This window comes from Notamacropus eugenii, chromosome 1 (genome assembly GCF_028372415.1).
Source record: "Notamacropus eugenii isolate mMacEug1 chromosome 1, mMacEug1.pri_v2, whole genome shotgun sequence".
Lineage (NCBI taxonomy): Eukaryota > Metazoa > Chordata > Mammalia > Diprotodontia > Macropodidae > Notamacropus > Notamacropus eugenii.
In genome coordinates, this window is record NC_092872.1 from 86,536,774 (window position 1) to 86,552,179 (window position 15,406).

A 15,406-nucleotide genomic window follows, 5' to 3' on the forward strand; every position below is an offset into this window, starting at 1 on the left:
AAAACATTAATGTGACAGGAGGTTCATAGGGTCACTAACCTGCCAAATGAACCCATGACATAGAAAAGGTTAAGAATCTCTCCTGTAGACTGTATTTTTGTCTCGTTATAGAATCTCTGAGTTGGGAGAGAACTCAGAAGGTCACAGGATCATAGATCAAGGCCTGCAAAAAAAGTTGGCAGTGCAATGGTGTCACATAGAAATGGGGACCACTGAACCATATGTAAAGATCTCTAAAGGATGTATATTGACTTGGTTTTAAAATGTAATATCATTTATGTTTTATTATAGTTTTATATATTTTGTTAAATATTTCCCAATTACATTTTAATCTGGCTCAAGCCTCACTCTAGTGTTGTGGACTATGTTTTTGACTCCTCTGATTTACTCCAAACTTTTCATTTTAGAGATGAAGAAATTGGGCCCCACAAGATGGCGGAGTAGAAAGACGCACATACACATAGCTCCGAACCCACAACCCATAGAACGGCTACAAGGAAGTAACTCATGGCGAATTCTGCACCCAGAGGCCACAGAACATTGGAGCGAGGGAGATTTCTGTTCCGAAGGGACCTGCAAACCTCTCGCAAAAGGTCCGTCATGCTGCAGACGCAGACCCCAGCCCAGACCTGCTGCGGCCGCGGCACCGAGAGATACAGACCCGAGCAGGCTTCAGGGATAGGATCTCCAGCGGCCGCACAAGTCCCTCCACCCACAGGTGACGGGGGTCGGTGAGAGAGTCTCTTTGGCAGGTTGAGAGGGGAGTGGGGTACTCCCATAATTCAGGCCCCCCCCGGGAGGTAGAAGCTGAGAGGTGGCTGCAGACCAGGGCTCCCCAAGCGGGTGGGAGCCTGGATCCATTGTGGAAGGTCTGTGCATAAACACCCTGAGGGAACTGAGCCTGAGAGGCGGCCCTGCCCCGACCTGACCACCTGAACTTAATTCTCACACTGAATAGCAGCCCTGCCCCTGCCAAAAGCCCTAAGGCTGGAAGCAGCATTTGAATCTCAGACCCCAAACGCTGGCTGAGAGGATCAGGAGGCGAGGTGGGTGTGAGGAGAATATTCAGAGGTCAAGTCACTGGCTGGGAAAATGCCCAGAAAAGGGAAAAGAAATAAGACAATAGAAGGTTACTTTCTTGGAGAACAGACATTTCCTCCCTTCCTTTCTGATGAGGAAGAACAATGCTTACCATCAGGCAAAGACACAGAAATCAAGGCTTCTGTGTCCCAGCCCACCCAATGGGCTCAGGCCATGGAAGAGCTCAAAAAGGATTTTGAAAATCAAGTTAGAGAGGTGGAGGAAAAACTGAGAAGAGAAATGAGAGAGATGAAAGAAAAGCATGAAAAGCAGATCAGCTCCCTGCTAAAGGAGACCCCAAAAAATGTTGAAGAAATTAACACCTTGAAAACTAGCCAAACTCAATTGGCAAAAGATGTTCAAAAAGCCAATGAGGAGAAGAATGCTTTCAAAAGCAGAATTAGCCAAATGAAAAAGGAAATTCAAAAGCTCACTGAAGAAAATAGTTCTTTCAAAATTAAAATGGCACAGATGGAGGCTAATGACTTCATGAGAAAGCAAGATATCACAGAACAAAGAGAGAAAAATGGAAAAATGGAAGATAATGTGAAATATCTCATTGGAAAAACAACAGACCTGGAAAATAGATCCAGGAGAGACAATTTAAAAATTATGGGACTACCTGAAAGCCATGATCAAAAGAAGAGCCTAGACATCATCTTCCATGAAATTATCAAGGAAAACTGCCCTGAGATTCTAGAACCAGAGGGCAAAAAAAGTATTCAAGGAATCAACAGAACACCACCTGAAAGAGATCCAAAAAGAGAAACTCCTAGGAACATTGTGGCCAAATTCCAGAGTTCCCAGGTCAAGGAGAAAATATTGCAAGCAGCTAGAAAGAAACAATTCAAGTATTGTGGAAATACAATCAGGATAACACAAGATCTAGCAGCCTCTACATTAAGGAATCGAAGGGCATGGAATAGGATATTCCAGAAGTCAAAGGAACTAGGACTAAAACCAAGAATCACCTACCCAGAAAAACTGAGTATAATACTTCAGGGGAAAAATTGGTCTTTCAATGAAATAGAGGATTTTCAAATTTTCTTGATGAAAAGACCAGAGCTGAAAAGAAAATTTGACTTTCAAACACAAGAATGAAGAGAAGCCTGAAAAGGTGAACAGCAAAGAGAAGTCATAAGGGACTTATTAAAGCTGAACTTTTGACATTCCTACATGGAAAGACAATATTTGTAACTCTTGAAACATTTCAGTATCTGGGTACTGGGTGGGATTACACACACACACATGCACACAGGCACACATACATAGAGACAGAGTGCACAGAGTGAATTGAAGAGGATGGGATCATATCTTAAAAAAAAAAATGAAATCAAGCAGTGAGAGAGAAATATATTGGGAGGAGAAAGGGAGAAATTGAATGGGGCAAATTATCTCTCATAAAAGAGGCAAGCAAAAGACTCATTAGTGGAGGGATAAAGAGGGGAGGTGAGAGAAAAACATGAAGTCTACTCTCATCACATTCCACTAAAGGAAAGAATAAAATGCACACTCATTTTGGTAGGAAAACCTATCTCACAATACAGGAAAGTGGGGGATAAGGGGACAAGCAGGGTGGGGGGGATGACAGAAGGGAGGGCATGGGGAGGAGAGTGCAATTCGAGGTCGACACTCATGGGGAGGGATAGGATTAAAAGAGAATAGAAGTAATGGGGGACAGGATAGGATGGAGGGAAATATAGTTAGTCTTACACAACACACTATTGTGGAAGTCATTTGCAAAACTACACAGATTTGGCCTATATTGAATTGCTTGCTTTCCAAAGGGAAGGGGTGGAGAGGGAGGGAGGTAAAGAAGGTGGAACTCAAAGTGTTAGGATCAACTGTTGAGTAATGTTCTTGCCACTAGGAAATAAGAAATACAGGTAAAGGGGTATAGAAAGCTATCTGGCCCTACAGGACAAAAGAGAAGACGGAGACAAGGGCAGAGAGGGATGATGGAAGAGAGAGCAGATTGGTCATAGGGGCAATTAGAATGCTTGGTGTTTGGGGGGGGGGGGAGGGGATAAAAGGGGAGAAAATTTGTAACCCAAAATTTTGTGAAAATGAATGTTAAAAGTTAAATAAAAAAATTAAAAAAAAAAAGAAACTGGGCCCCAAAGGTTACAGGCTTTGCAGAAGGCCGCACAGGTATTAGGCCACAGAACTGGAATTCAAAATCAGGTTTTGCACTTCTAATTGACCTTTCTACTTCCCTACTCCAATTCCCCCATTTGTACAATCCATGATCAAATAGTAATCCTTTTTGTGGCATCCCTGTCAAGTGGTTATACAGATTTTGTTTGAAGGTTTCCGGCAATAGAACTCACTGCTTGCTAAGGCAGCCCATTCCTTTCTCAGGTTCCTCTAATTTCTCGAGTCAAAAGCAGCTTCGGCAATTTCCTCTAACTGTGCCCAGTGTCTTCCTGGTACCAAAAAGCAAAGTCTAGTATTTCTTATAATAGAAGGCCTTTAAAATATATGAAGACAAAACTCAGATTTCTCTTTAGTCTTGTCTTTTCTAGACTTAACATGCCCAGTTTCTTCAATAAATCTTCCCAAGACATGATCTTCAAACTTCTCTCAACTCCTAGGCATCCTCTTTGGCAATGTGTTCCATCTTGTCCATGTCTTTCCTAAAGTGTGAGATCTAGAGTCAGGCACAAAACTCCAGAAACTCCAAATGTTCCCATACAGAATCTGAGCATGGCGTTCTGAGTTACAGTGATAATGACCTTTTTTTAAAACATGTCTGCCTCTTAAAACTGCATATGGTCAGTACGCAAGCACTGGAGGATGGAAATGCCCTCTGGGATGTATGTATGCAAAGAAGTAGGTAAAACTTGGAATCAAACTCTGCTCTGATTTCCTGGCATAGGTACAGGAAGAAAGGCAGTTATTGTCATTCTCTTAGACAGATTAGGCAACTAAGCCTTCTAGAGTTTAAATGACTTACCCAGGGATACTCACAAGCATAACTGACTAGAATTTTTATTAACCTAAAATATGATTGATCACATATTAGAAACTCTGTATTCTAACTACACCCTTTAAAAAGGCTTTATCACCAAATAAACTCGTATAACACTTTCCTCTTCTTTGTCAATTGATTGACATATGAACAGACTCATCTTCCCTACTCATACACATAGACGGGCATCCTCAGAACAGAAGGAGACCTAGAGAGAGAACTAGAAAACTTATTAGCCCACATTTTTTAAATCTACTGCTAGAGCATGCATTGACCCTACTTCTTTTTCATCCTATCAACTGCCTACCACTTCCCCATTCCCCCAAACACACACAACTCAAGCCATTTCTAGCGGTCCCTTTCACTGGGAAGACAACCAATATAAGGCTATGTTCTGTAAATAGTGAGAGAAGACATTATGGTATAATGTCAGAAACAATAGCTGAAGGTCAGAAGACCTGGGTTCTAGCTTGCACTCCACTAGAAACTATCTACAAGACCTTGGCTGAAAGTCATTTAACTTCTCTGGGCCTCAGTTTCCTCATATGTCAAATAAGGAAAATACTCTGCCCTGTCTTACTCTTGGAGTTGTTGGAAGGATTGAATAAGACAAGGCTGGACTTTGAGTCAAGAAGATATGGGTTCAAATCTAACCCCAAACACTTTACTAGCTGCATGACCTTCAGGAAGTCACTGACTCTTAGAATTGGTTTTCTCTGAAAAATTAGACACATTAACAGAACCAACCACATAAAGTTATGTTGTTAAGTCTTTTTCAGTTGCATCTGACTCTTCGTGATCCAATTTGGGGTTTTTTTGGTCAAGACACTGAAGTGATTTGTCATTTCCTTCTCCAGCTCATTTTACAGATGAGGAAACTGAGATAAATAGAATTGAGTGCCTTGGCCAGGGTCACACAGCTAGCAAATGTTTGAGGCCAGATTTAAACTCATGAAGAGAAGTCTTTCTGACTTGAGGTCCAGCACTCTATCCACCTACCTACCCCACAAAATTATAGTGAGGCTAAAATATTTATAAAGCACTTCCCAAATCATATACATAAGGGTGCATGCGTTTGTGCATGTGTGTGTGTGTGAGTGAGTGCATGTTCATGTGTGTGTGTATTATTTTTTATTATGGAAGTGATTTTGACAAGGGTATTATTAATTCCTTTTTGTGGTCAATGTATGTTTGAGAGGAGAGTTTTGGATACCAGTTTGAAGTTAAACCATTCAAGGAGAGGGCTGGGAGGTGATTCCTTCTGAAAGACAATATTTTTTTCTGATTAGGGTTGCCATAACAAAATCAGCCTAGAGAAGAACAGTGATTGGGATTTTGAAGGAACCAGCTTCCCCTGGTGCGTGTCAGCGACTTTGCAGATGTCAGAGCCAGTGTCAATTGAAGTTGTTTGAGAGATGATGCTATTAGTGACTTCTCCACACATTCTTGAAAGAAGGCTAGATCAATGAGAGAGAGCTTCAGAAGTCGAGGGCACAATTGCCATTCTTCTGACAGAACTGGCGGGGGTGTGGAGACATTTGGGTTCTGTCTCAAGGAGGGAAAGTGACAGTGTGATAAAAGGGTTTCTACAGGATTAAATTTCCCAGAAACCAATCTGCAGGTAGATAGAGAAATTGGCCTAGCAACATGGGCATGGTGCTGGGGGTCAGCCAAGCAACAAAGATGCTTGCTGAAGAAAAGATGCCTTTGTTCTGGCCTTGGTTACAAGGTCAGTTAATGTGTTGCTAATTCTGTCTCTTTGTTGCTGTCTCTCTGTCTCTGTTTCTCTCTGTCTTACTCACTTTTTCTCTTTTTGTCTCTCTATCTCTTTATGCCTCTCTATCTGCTTCTCTATCCCTCCTTTCCTACATCTTTTATTTCTGTCTCTGTATCTCTTTCTTTTTGTCTCTGTCGACTTTCTGCCTCTGTATTATCTCTACCTCTATCTGCCTCTGTCTATCCCTGTATCTGTCTTTCTCCATGTCTGTCTTTTCCTTCCATATTTCTTCCCTCCCTCCTTTTCTGTCTTCAGTCCATTCAAGTTAAACTAAGAGAGATTCATAATTTGGGGTCTATGCATTGGTCCATGGATAGATTTTAGGAGTATATGAATATGAAGGTTAAAAAAAATTACATCTTTATTTTCAGTAACCTCTAACTGATATTTAAAATTTTCTTCAACTACAACTTAAAAAAACCTTATTCCCAAAAGGAGTCTTTAAGCTTTACTAGAATGCCAAAAGGATCCATGACACACACAACCTTAAGAACTCTTGGCCCAAGTCCTGTGAATAGGGATGGCCTCAGTAAAGGTCATAAACAGGTGGAATGCCTCCTCCTCTAGCACCAATTGACTTTTTTGATATCTTTTACCCTTCTCCTTCATGATGACCTCCCTGGTCAAACAAGGCATAATTAGATTCTTTATCTCCCTCTATATAGATCATAGAGAGGTACAGCTGGAATCTACCTTAGAGATCTGCTAGTCAAGTGACGAAGCAACCAAAAGGTATTTATTAAACACCTACTATGTGCTAGGTGAAGGGGATACAAAAACAGAATGTCTTCTCTCAAGGAGCTTACCTTTTATCAAGAGGGAATATATATAAACATATACATGTATATGTAAAGTAAATATAAAGTAAAAATTTTGGGGAGGAGGGATTATCATTCAGAGTGGTCAGGAAAGGTTTCATGTAGTAACTCTGAAGACAGCTAGGGCTTCTAAGAGCTGGAGGTGAGAAAGAAGTGCATTCCAGTACAGCTCTACCTCCCCCCCCCTGCCATTTTTACAGAGGGAAAAGTAGAGGCCCCAAGACATGAAGAGGTTTACTCAATGTCACAGAACATGGTAAGTAGCAGAACTAGGATGAAAACTCAGTTTAACTCCAGCATCAGTGTTCTTTCCACCATACCCTGTTAATTTGCTCACTTCCTAGAGTGAAATTAACATTGGCCCAACAGGGCTAGAAACTAAGAACTTGAGATGAGCGGTATGGTAAGATGTAGCCTCAAATCCTACCTTTGGCACTTACTTCCCATGTGATTTGGGCAAGTCATTTAACTTCTGTATGCTTCCGTTTTCCAATCTGTCAAATGAAAGAGTTGGACTAGATGGTCCCTGAGATCCCCTCCAATTCTAAATCTATGAGCTAATGACTTGCTGATGGATAGGCAAGGTCAAGTCAGCAGGAGACAGGAGTTACATTCTGAAAAATATGAAGAATCAGAACAAAATTAGATGTCCAGTGGTGATTCTAGCTTTGATGAGATGCTTGGCCAGTTCAGTCAGACACTGAAGAATGATGAAAGAGTTAGTCTAGGATAGCTTAGTTGAGAATCTGGGGATACCGTAGACTGAGAGAATGCAGAAGGAAAATGCAGAATCATGGTCAGTAAGGTGGTTAAAGACCAGAAAAGTCAGGGCTAGAGGATTTATTAGGGAGTGACTTATGTTTGAAAATATTCTTCCAAACTCAGGAGACATGAGTTCTAATACCAGGACCATCTCTAATTTGGCAGATCATTTCTCCTCTCAGTTTCTTCACAAATGACAGGGTTGAACTAGGTCCCTAAAGTTCCTTCATACTCTAATATTCTTTGTGTCTATTCCATGTCCTACACTGGTAGCACTGGGATGAAGGCTAGATCTATGATTTCATTGGTTTATGGAATTCCCAGGAAAAGGAATTTCATCAACCAGTACAGGTTGGCATCTTTTCTGCAACTTAGAGTCTCAGAGAGTTGCTTAGAGCACTGAGAGGTTAAGTGACTTGTCCAGAGTCCCATAAGCAGGATGTCAAATTTAAGATTTGAATCTAGGTCTTCTTGGCTTCAAACTGTCTCTCTATCCACTATGCCACACTGTTTCTCTGTGACTGACAGCAAAAGTACATGTAAATGTTTTGAATTGATCGATTTATTTCTTTCCCCTTGTACAGGATAATGCTGTGTGTCTTTTATAGACTTTGATACAGGTTCCCTTATTATGCCCACTGACTGAGTGGTCAAAGGGTAGATGAAAAAAGCTTTAATTTGTCAAGTTGAAATCCTTTCTTTTTTTAAAAATAAAATAAGCTCACTATATGACAGGCACTCTTTTAAGTGCTAGGATACAAAAAGAGACCAAAATAAAACAACATTTTAAAAAATGCTCTCAAGGGGTTCATTCCTAATGAGGTTAAATAATATTAAAACAACTAGGTACAAACAAAATATTTGCATTGACAAATCTGAGATGATCTTAAAAGGAAGGCACTAGCCTTAAAGTGGAAGAAGAAAGGTTTCCTGTAGAAGATGGGTTGTAGCTGAGACTGGAAAGAGGCATGGGAAACTAGGAAAAAGAGATGAAGAGGAAGAGAAATCAAGGCACGGGGAATAATCAGTGAAAATGTCCAGTCAGGACATGGAGTGTCACCTTCAAGGAAGGGCAAGAAGGCCAGTATCTTTGGGTCTCAGTATATTTATAATGGCCTCTGTAAAGCCATCCCTTGTATATGAGGATAATAAGAAGAATGAAGTTACATCTAGCTTTGCATTCTCTTTTGCCAGGTGCCTCCTCGGGCCAAAGACATGAATTTTTAATAACTCTATATAATGAAAGACATAACCTTGTCCTAGCTGACTAGTATCTAAATCAATCCAACCCAAATGGCATTTATGAAGGACTTACTTTGTTCAACACACTGTGCTGGATGCTGGGGATAGAAAGGCAGGTAGAAAAAGAGTCCCTGTCCTTAAGGGGCTTCCATTTTCTTGGTTTCCTTGATGACCCTAAGCTAATGTTAAACCTTCCATTTCTCTGTTATACATACTAGTTAAGCATAATGAAGCTGACCTGAAACAGTACTGAATCATCACTGGGATCACTGAGAGACTGCTGACTGTTGACTGTTGTAATACAAAGAACTTTAAACAGGTTATGAGGCGCTTCTGAGAAACATACTATAGGTTTGCTCTAATGCTGGCCTTGCAGTTCAGGTATATTTTTTTATGTGAAACTGCCTTATAAAAAGGATCTTTGAGTAATTGTATAACCAAGCTACATTGGTTAGGGTCCAAAAATAGACCAACCTTAAGCTGAGTTTTGCTTTATACTGGTGAGTCAGAATGTCAAAAGACACATTCTTTCCATTGACATAAAACAAGTCACCAAATTTTTATCCCATATCAGTGTGGCTCCAGAGTCTTCCTCAATTATTTTCACCTCAGAGCCATGTCCTAGCAAAGTATAAAAGATATGAGAAAAGGAGGTACTGATCCACTATGTAAGTGGTTCCCAAACTTTGGGGGACCCATTTATACTCTTAAAAAGTATTGAGGTGCCCTCAAAGCTTTTGTTTATGTGGGTTAGAGCTAGCACTATTTCGTTATTTAGTGTTTTAGAAATTAGAACATTTTAGCATTAATATGAAAATAATTTGGACCTCACAGACACTGTGAAAAGGTCTCAGGGATCACAAGGGTCACCAGACCACAGTGAGAACCTCTGCATTCTTGACAAAGAGAGGAATGAGGGAAGGAGGCAGTTAAAATTAGCTCTGGAGGAGGCAAAAGTTTGAGCATGGGGAAGATTCTTTGATAATGACAATGAAGCAAAACATTCTTGTTCTAAATAGCATTTTTCTTTTAAATGTTAATAATAGTGACTAGTTAAATATTAGTGCTTTGTTAAATGCTGTCTTTAACTTTAATGGATGATATTTAAATAATGCTTTAAAGTTTGCAAAGCAATCTATTAATATTAGTTGATCTGACCTTCACAACAGCCTGGTGAGGTTCATATCACAAGTATTATTACTCAGATTTCACAGATAGGGAAACTGAGGTTTGTAAAGTTTAAATTATGCAATTAGGAAGTTTTAGAGGTTAGATAAAAAGCGTAATTGACAAGACTCTCCCAAATATAATCTGAAATCTGGTTAATCATGTGTATGTGTACTTCTGAATTCCAACCATATTAGCCTCACCAGCTTTCTCCAGTTGTAGCTATAATCTGTAGGAGGAAATAACTAACTACAAACATGATATCCTGACTTCCATTGTTATTCAGTCCTTTCAGTTGTATCCAACTCTTCATGACCCCATTTGGGATTTTCTTGGCAAAAACACTGTAGTCGTTTACCATTTCCTTGTCCAGCTCATTTTGCAGATGAGGCAATTTAATTGAGGCAAATAATGTTAAGTGACTTGCCCAGGATCACACTAAGTGTCTGAAGCCAGATTTGAAATCAGGAAGGTGAGTCTTCTTGACTTTAATCCTGTGCCACTTAGCTGCCCATTCATTTCCTCACCCCTGAATTGTGTTTTCTAACTTTTTGGGGGGTACTTCCTTTTGTGCACCATTGCTTTGAAGTCACTGAAGAATAAGCATAATTAATTATTTTATTTATTATTATTTTAATTATTTTATTTGCTATTTAACTTAATTATCAATTTAATGTGGAACTTCTTATTAAGTTCTTTGTAAAATTTCTCTGCCACCTCTTCCTTTATAGCAGGTGCTACAACCTTTAAAACAGATAAATTATGTTCATGATGTATGCTCTTGCAAATGTTTATCATGATCACTACTATCCCTTTGAATGATGTTTCTTTGAATGAAGGCTATAAAACCAGTCCCCTTATTTGCCTCTCCAAGAAGAACCTATGAGTCACCCTTCCATTAAGCTCAAACATTTTTTTTTTTGTCTTCCATTTTCATTTACAATAAGAAAGCCAGATTCAAATAATTCAAGACCTCAAGTCACATGTCCACTTATTGGTCACTGAATAAGGATCTCACATTAAATAAAACAGCAGTTGAATTAATGTTTTTAGTTGGTCTACACAACTGTGTTTTTCTTTTTGCCATGGGCCCCATTTTCAACCACTCTACCATCATCGCTACAGAACCAGAAAAGGCCCACAAAGGAAGACAGTGAGTCACTGGATAGTTTTCTTTGTTTTAGAGGTTGCTGTAGCCCAGGAATTTACCACCAAATGGCCAGTAGCTTGGTGCTACGCCTCTCCACATTGAGCTAGCTGGTTCCCAGAAAGCTCATATAGTTTGTATAGGGACCAGAATTACTTTATTTAAAAATAAAATCTAATTGCAATTTGGGAAAACAACTATTCTTCACTACTTTAGGTAGCTAAGCTGTGACTTCATAGTGAAGGGAAAGGAATATTTGGGGGGAGTGAGCAAACAATGTTGGAAGTGGGGGCTTTCCAATTATCCTCCCTTCTTTTACAAAAGCACTTCCCAGAATGAAGTCAGGATTTCATAGGAGTCTGTGTGCAGAGAGTTTTGCCTGTAGCCTAGCAAGACACCCAGGGCAACATTCTAATATTATGGATTTCAAAGACAACCAAAGATTCACCAGAGACCAGGCCAGGGTTTACAATTATCTCAGAAAAGTATCCTTTTCACTGCTCAACTTGGTGCTGTTTAATGATTGGTCCTTTCCTCCTTTAACTAGCTCTTTCAGAGGCTTCAGGAGCAAAGGGAAAACTGGTTATCTGTCCCAGAGTGTAGGAAAACATTTACATTTTAAAAGAAAGCTTTGTTCGACCACCAATGACTACTTTGGAGAACTCTTTAGTTTGCATTTGATTAGTACTTAAAAGTGCTGCTTAATACTTTCAGGATTTCACTGGGATTGTGATTTCGCTGTAGTTTCAAAATGATTCTCTGTAAAAGCAAGTGCTATTCTATTTTACAACCTCTCTTCCCTCCAGGGGGCCCAAGTTGCAGTTTCTGGCGGATTAGCCTGCCATGTGCAGGGTGGCCTCTGTGAATAAGACCACATCGAATTTCATCTACTGTAAAGTAGGGGGTATATTGACTTGAACCAGTGAATGTTTCACTAGAGAATCAAAGAGTATATGTTTGACCATCTGTATTTAGATACTTTGGGTCCAACAGACAAACAGTTTTAGGTCTTGGAACATGCATTAGACCTGGCATCAGCCAACTTGGGTTGGAATGATGGCTCTGACAATTTTTTTTCAGTATGATCTTGGGCAATTGACTTTAACCAATCAATCACCATAAATGTATTAATTTATAGAACTACTTGCTAGGTACTCTTATGGAGAAGGAAGGAAGGAAGGAAGGAAGGAAGGAAGGAAGGAAGGAAGGAAGGAAGGAAGGAAGGAAGGAAGGAGGGAGGGAGGGAGGGAGGGAGGGAGGGAGGGAGGGAGGGAGGGAAGGAAGGAAGGAAGGAAGGAAGGAAGGAAGGAAGGAAGGAAGGAAGAAAGGAAAAAATAAAAGGAAGAGTTCCTGTACCAAAGGAACTCACATTCCATCTAAGGAATCAACATATAGTCACACAAGTATATGCAAAATATACAGAAAATTAATGTTTTCTTGTTATTCAGTTGTATCTGACTTTTTGTGACCCCATTTAGGGTCTTTTTGGCAGATACTAGAGCAATTTACTATTTCCTTCCCCGGATCATTTTACAGATGAAGAAACTGAGGCAAATAGGAATAAGAGATTTGCCCAGAGTCACCCAGCTACTAGTTGTCTGAGGCTGGATTTGACACAGGAAGGTAAATCTTCCTGACTCCAAACTGTGCCACTTAGCTGGTAGGAGGAGAAACTAAAAGTTAGAGAGGTCAATACTTCTCTAAGCCTCATTTTCCTCATGTCTAAAATGAGGATAATAGCTTATGTTCCTTAGAGGATTCTTTTGATAATTGAATGGTATAATAAAAAGGATGATAGAAATTTAGAGCTGAAAGAGGATTTACAGGTGACCAAAACCTTCTTATTTTGAAGATGAGGAAACTAAGTCAAGGGTCGCTAAATGACTTGCCTGGACAGGCAGAAAAATTCCTGAAACAGGGTTTTAATCCAGGTCTTTCAGATTCCAAGCGCAATGCCCAATCCACAACATCATGCTTTCTGTTGATAATGTAATGTGCAGAGTACTGAACTTTCTGGGGCTCAAAACCCCACCTCCAACAGTTACAAATTGTATAATCTTGAACAAGTCACTTAGCTTCCCTCACCCCAGGGAACCAGCTAGGTGACCTCATACACTTCCTGACTCTATGACATTGGGCAAGTCATTTATCATCTATTTGCCTTGGTTTCTTCAATCATCAACTGGAGACAAATAATTGCACCAGTTTACCAGGATTTTGTGAGGATCAAATGGGATAACATTTGTAAACCTCTTGGCACATAGTAGGTACTTAATAAACGTTTACTTCCTTCTTCAATTTCTTCATCTGTAAAATGAAAGGATTGGACTTAATGGCCTATAATGTCCCTTTCAGGTCTAATTTTATGATCCAGTGCCAGGCAGCTCTTAAAGACTATAAATTAAAGAGCAAATACAATTTGCGGAGGTAGAGGGAGTTCCCCTATATACCAATAAAATCCTAGGTATGATTTTTAAAGGGATTAATTACCTAAATGTGAATGTCATTATTTTTCTTATTGTTAGATCATGTAATTTTAAAAGTGCTTATATGTATTGTAATACAACGAGGCAGCACAGTGGGTAGAGGATTATACTTAGAATCGACAAAACTCAGCTTTATGGTTGAAATCCAGCCTCAGAATTTACTAGTTGTGTGACCCTGGGTAAGTTACATAATCCTGTTTGATTGTTTCTTCATCTGTAAAATGAGCTGAAGAAGGAAATGGCAAACCACTTCAGGAGTTTTGCTAAGAAAGCCCCAAATGTGGAGTCATGAAGAGTCAGATGCTACTGAAATGACTCAGTAACAACAGCCAAAACAAACATCTGTATTACCATATCTGGATATTTATTATGAGAAAAGAATAAATAGCAACTGAAGGAATGGAAGACAATCCATTCTTTCCTGATTCATCCTCACTAGCTATATAGAGGCTTCTCAATTCCCCAGATCATCCCATAAGTTTTTGCTTTCTTTTGACAGTATTGATCTGGCTCAAGTAAACCAAGAAAAACCCTTTTTTGAATGGAAAGAGTAATTTTAATCTTCCCTTTTAAAACCAATTTGCAAAGTGGGCAGAATTCTAGCAGCCCCTTGCTGGCCACCCCAGGAAGCCAAAGGGGATCAATGAGATGAGGGAGATGAAGGGTTTTGGTGGCCAGCAGAGTTGTAAATCTGAAGGAACAAAGGGTTGTATAATTTTCTAATGGATAGGGATATTTTCTCTCCTCTTCTTGTTGGGAATTTTTGCTTTTATTAGTTTGTATGGGATTGACCGCTAATTTGTTTCAGGTCACACATACAGTCTGCAAGTATTATCTCTATCAGGAGGTTTCTGGTTGTTTAGATCTCACCTAAAGAGAAAACCCTCCAATATTTACCTATGTCTCTTGCAGAAATGTTTTATTCAGACACACAACACCTGTCTAGCACTTAAGCAAACACATTGCAATGATTTTAATAAGTAAAATGGCTTAAAATTTAATTTATACATCATCAGATCCTACTTGGAATTCACTAGAGGTACTTTCTACTTAAAAGTCCAGTTGGAACCTCCTTTGTAATGTGAATTCTTACCAAATAGATCTGTTTTGGTTTTAAGTTTCAGTGTTTCATGGGTTGGATTTTTCTTAAAATGGGGGCTGCCTATATCTATGTCCTTGATTTTTTTTCCTATTCAGAGAGAATGTTACTAATAGAGTGAATTTCATGTTTCTGGGAAAGGCATTTTCCTTATTTTTCAAATGAGAGAGGTTGTGTAAGATCACTAAGGTCTCTTAAAATATTGCCATTTGTGCACTGCATATAATAGATTATTTGTGTGTATGTGTGTGTGTGTGTGTGTGTGTGTGATTTGAAGCTATTTGCACAAGAACCAGAGCTGTAATACATGCCACAGATATGGCTGTTATCATCAGGGCCCAGAGAGGATATGACTCATCTAAGGTTACATGACTACTTAGTGAAAGAGCCAGGTCCGCACTCCAGGATTCCTGACTCCAAATCCTGTTTCACCGTGCTTTCCTTCAGTCAGAATGAGGGAATTACTAAAAGAGGCATACTTCAACTGGTATTTAGCTGGTCCTTAGAATTTTTCCCCACCTTCCTGTGTTGTTCATCTTCCTGCGACTGTTTCTGGGGTGAAGTTAAACCAGAAGTGGCTTCAACACTGAGAGTCAAGCACCATGGCTAGAGAAAATAGTGAATTCTGCAGCAGCCGCTAGTTCACTCATCACTTGTAAAGCAGTTAAGCCTGCTGCTGCCGGAGCTGTTCTGCATTATCCTTAGTGAAAGGGAGAGGGAGATTTAAGGAATCAGAAGATCTCTTATCAGTATTCAGTGAATAATTAAGCTAGTCAACTTTGAGGCACTTAGGCATTTGGGGTTATTTGCAAGTTCTCAGTTAGACCAGGTAAAGTTGAAAGATATATAGCCACACT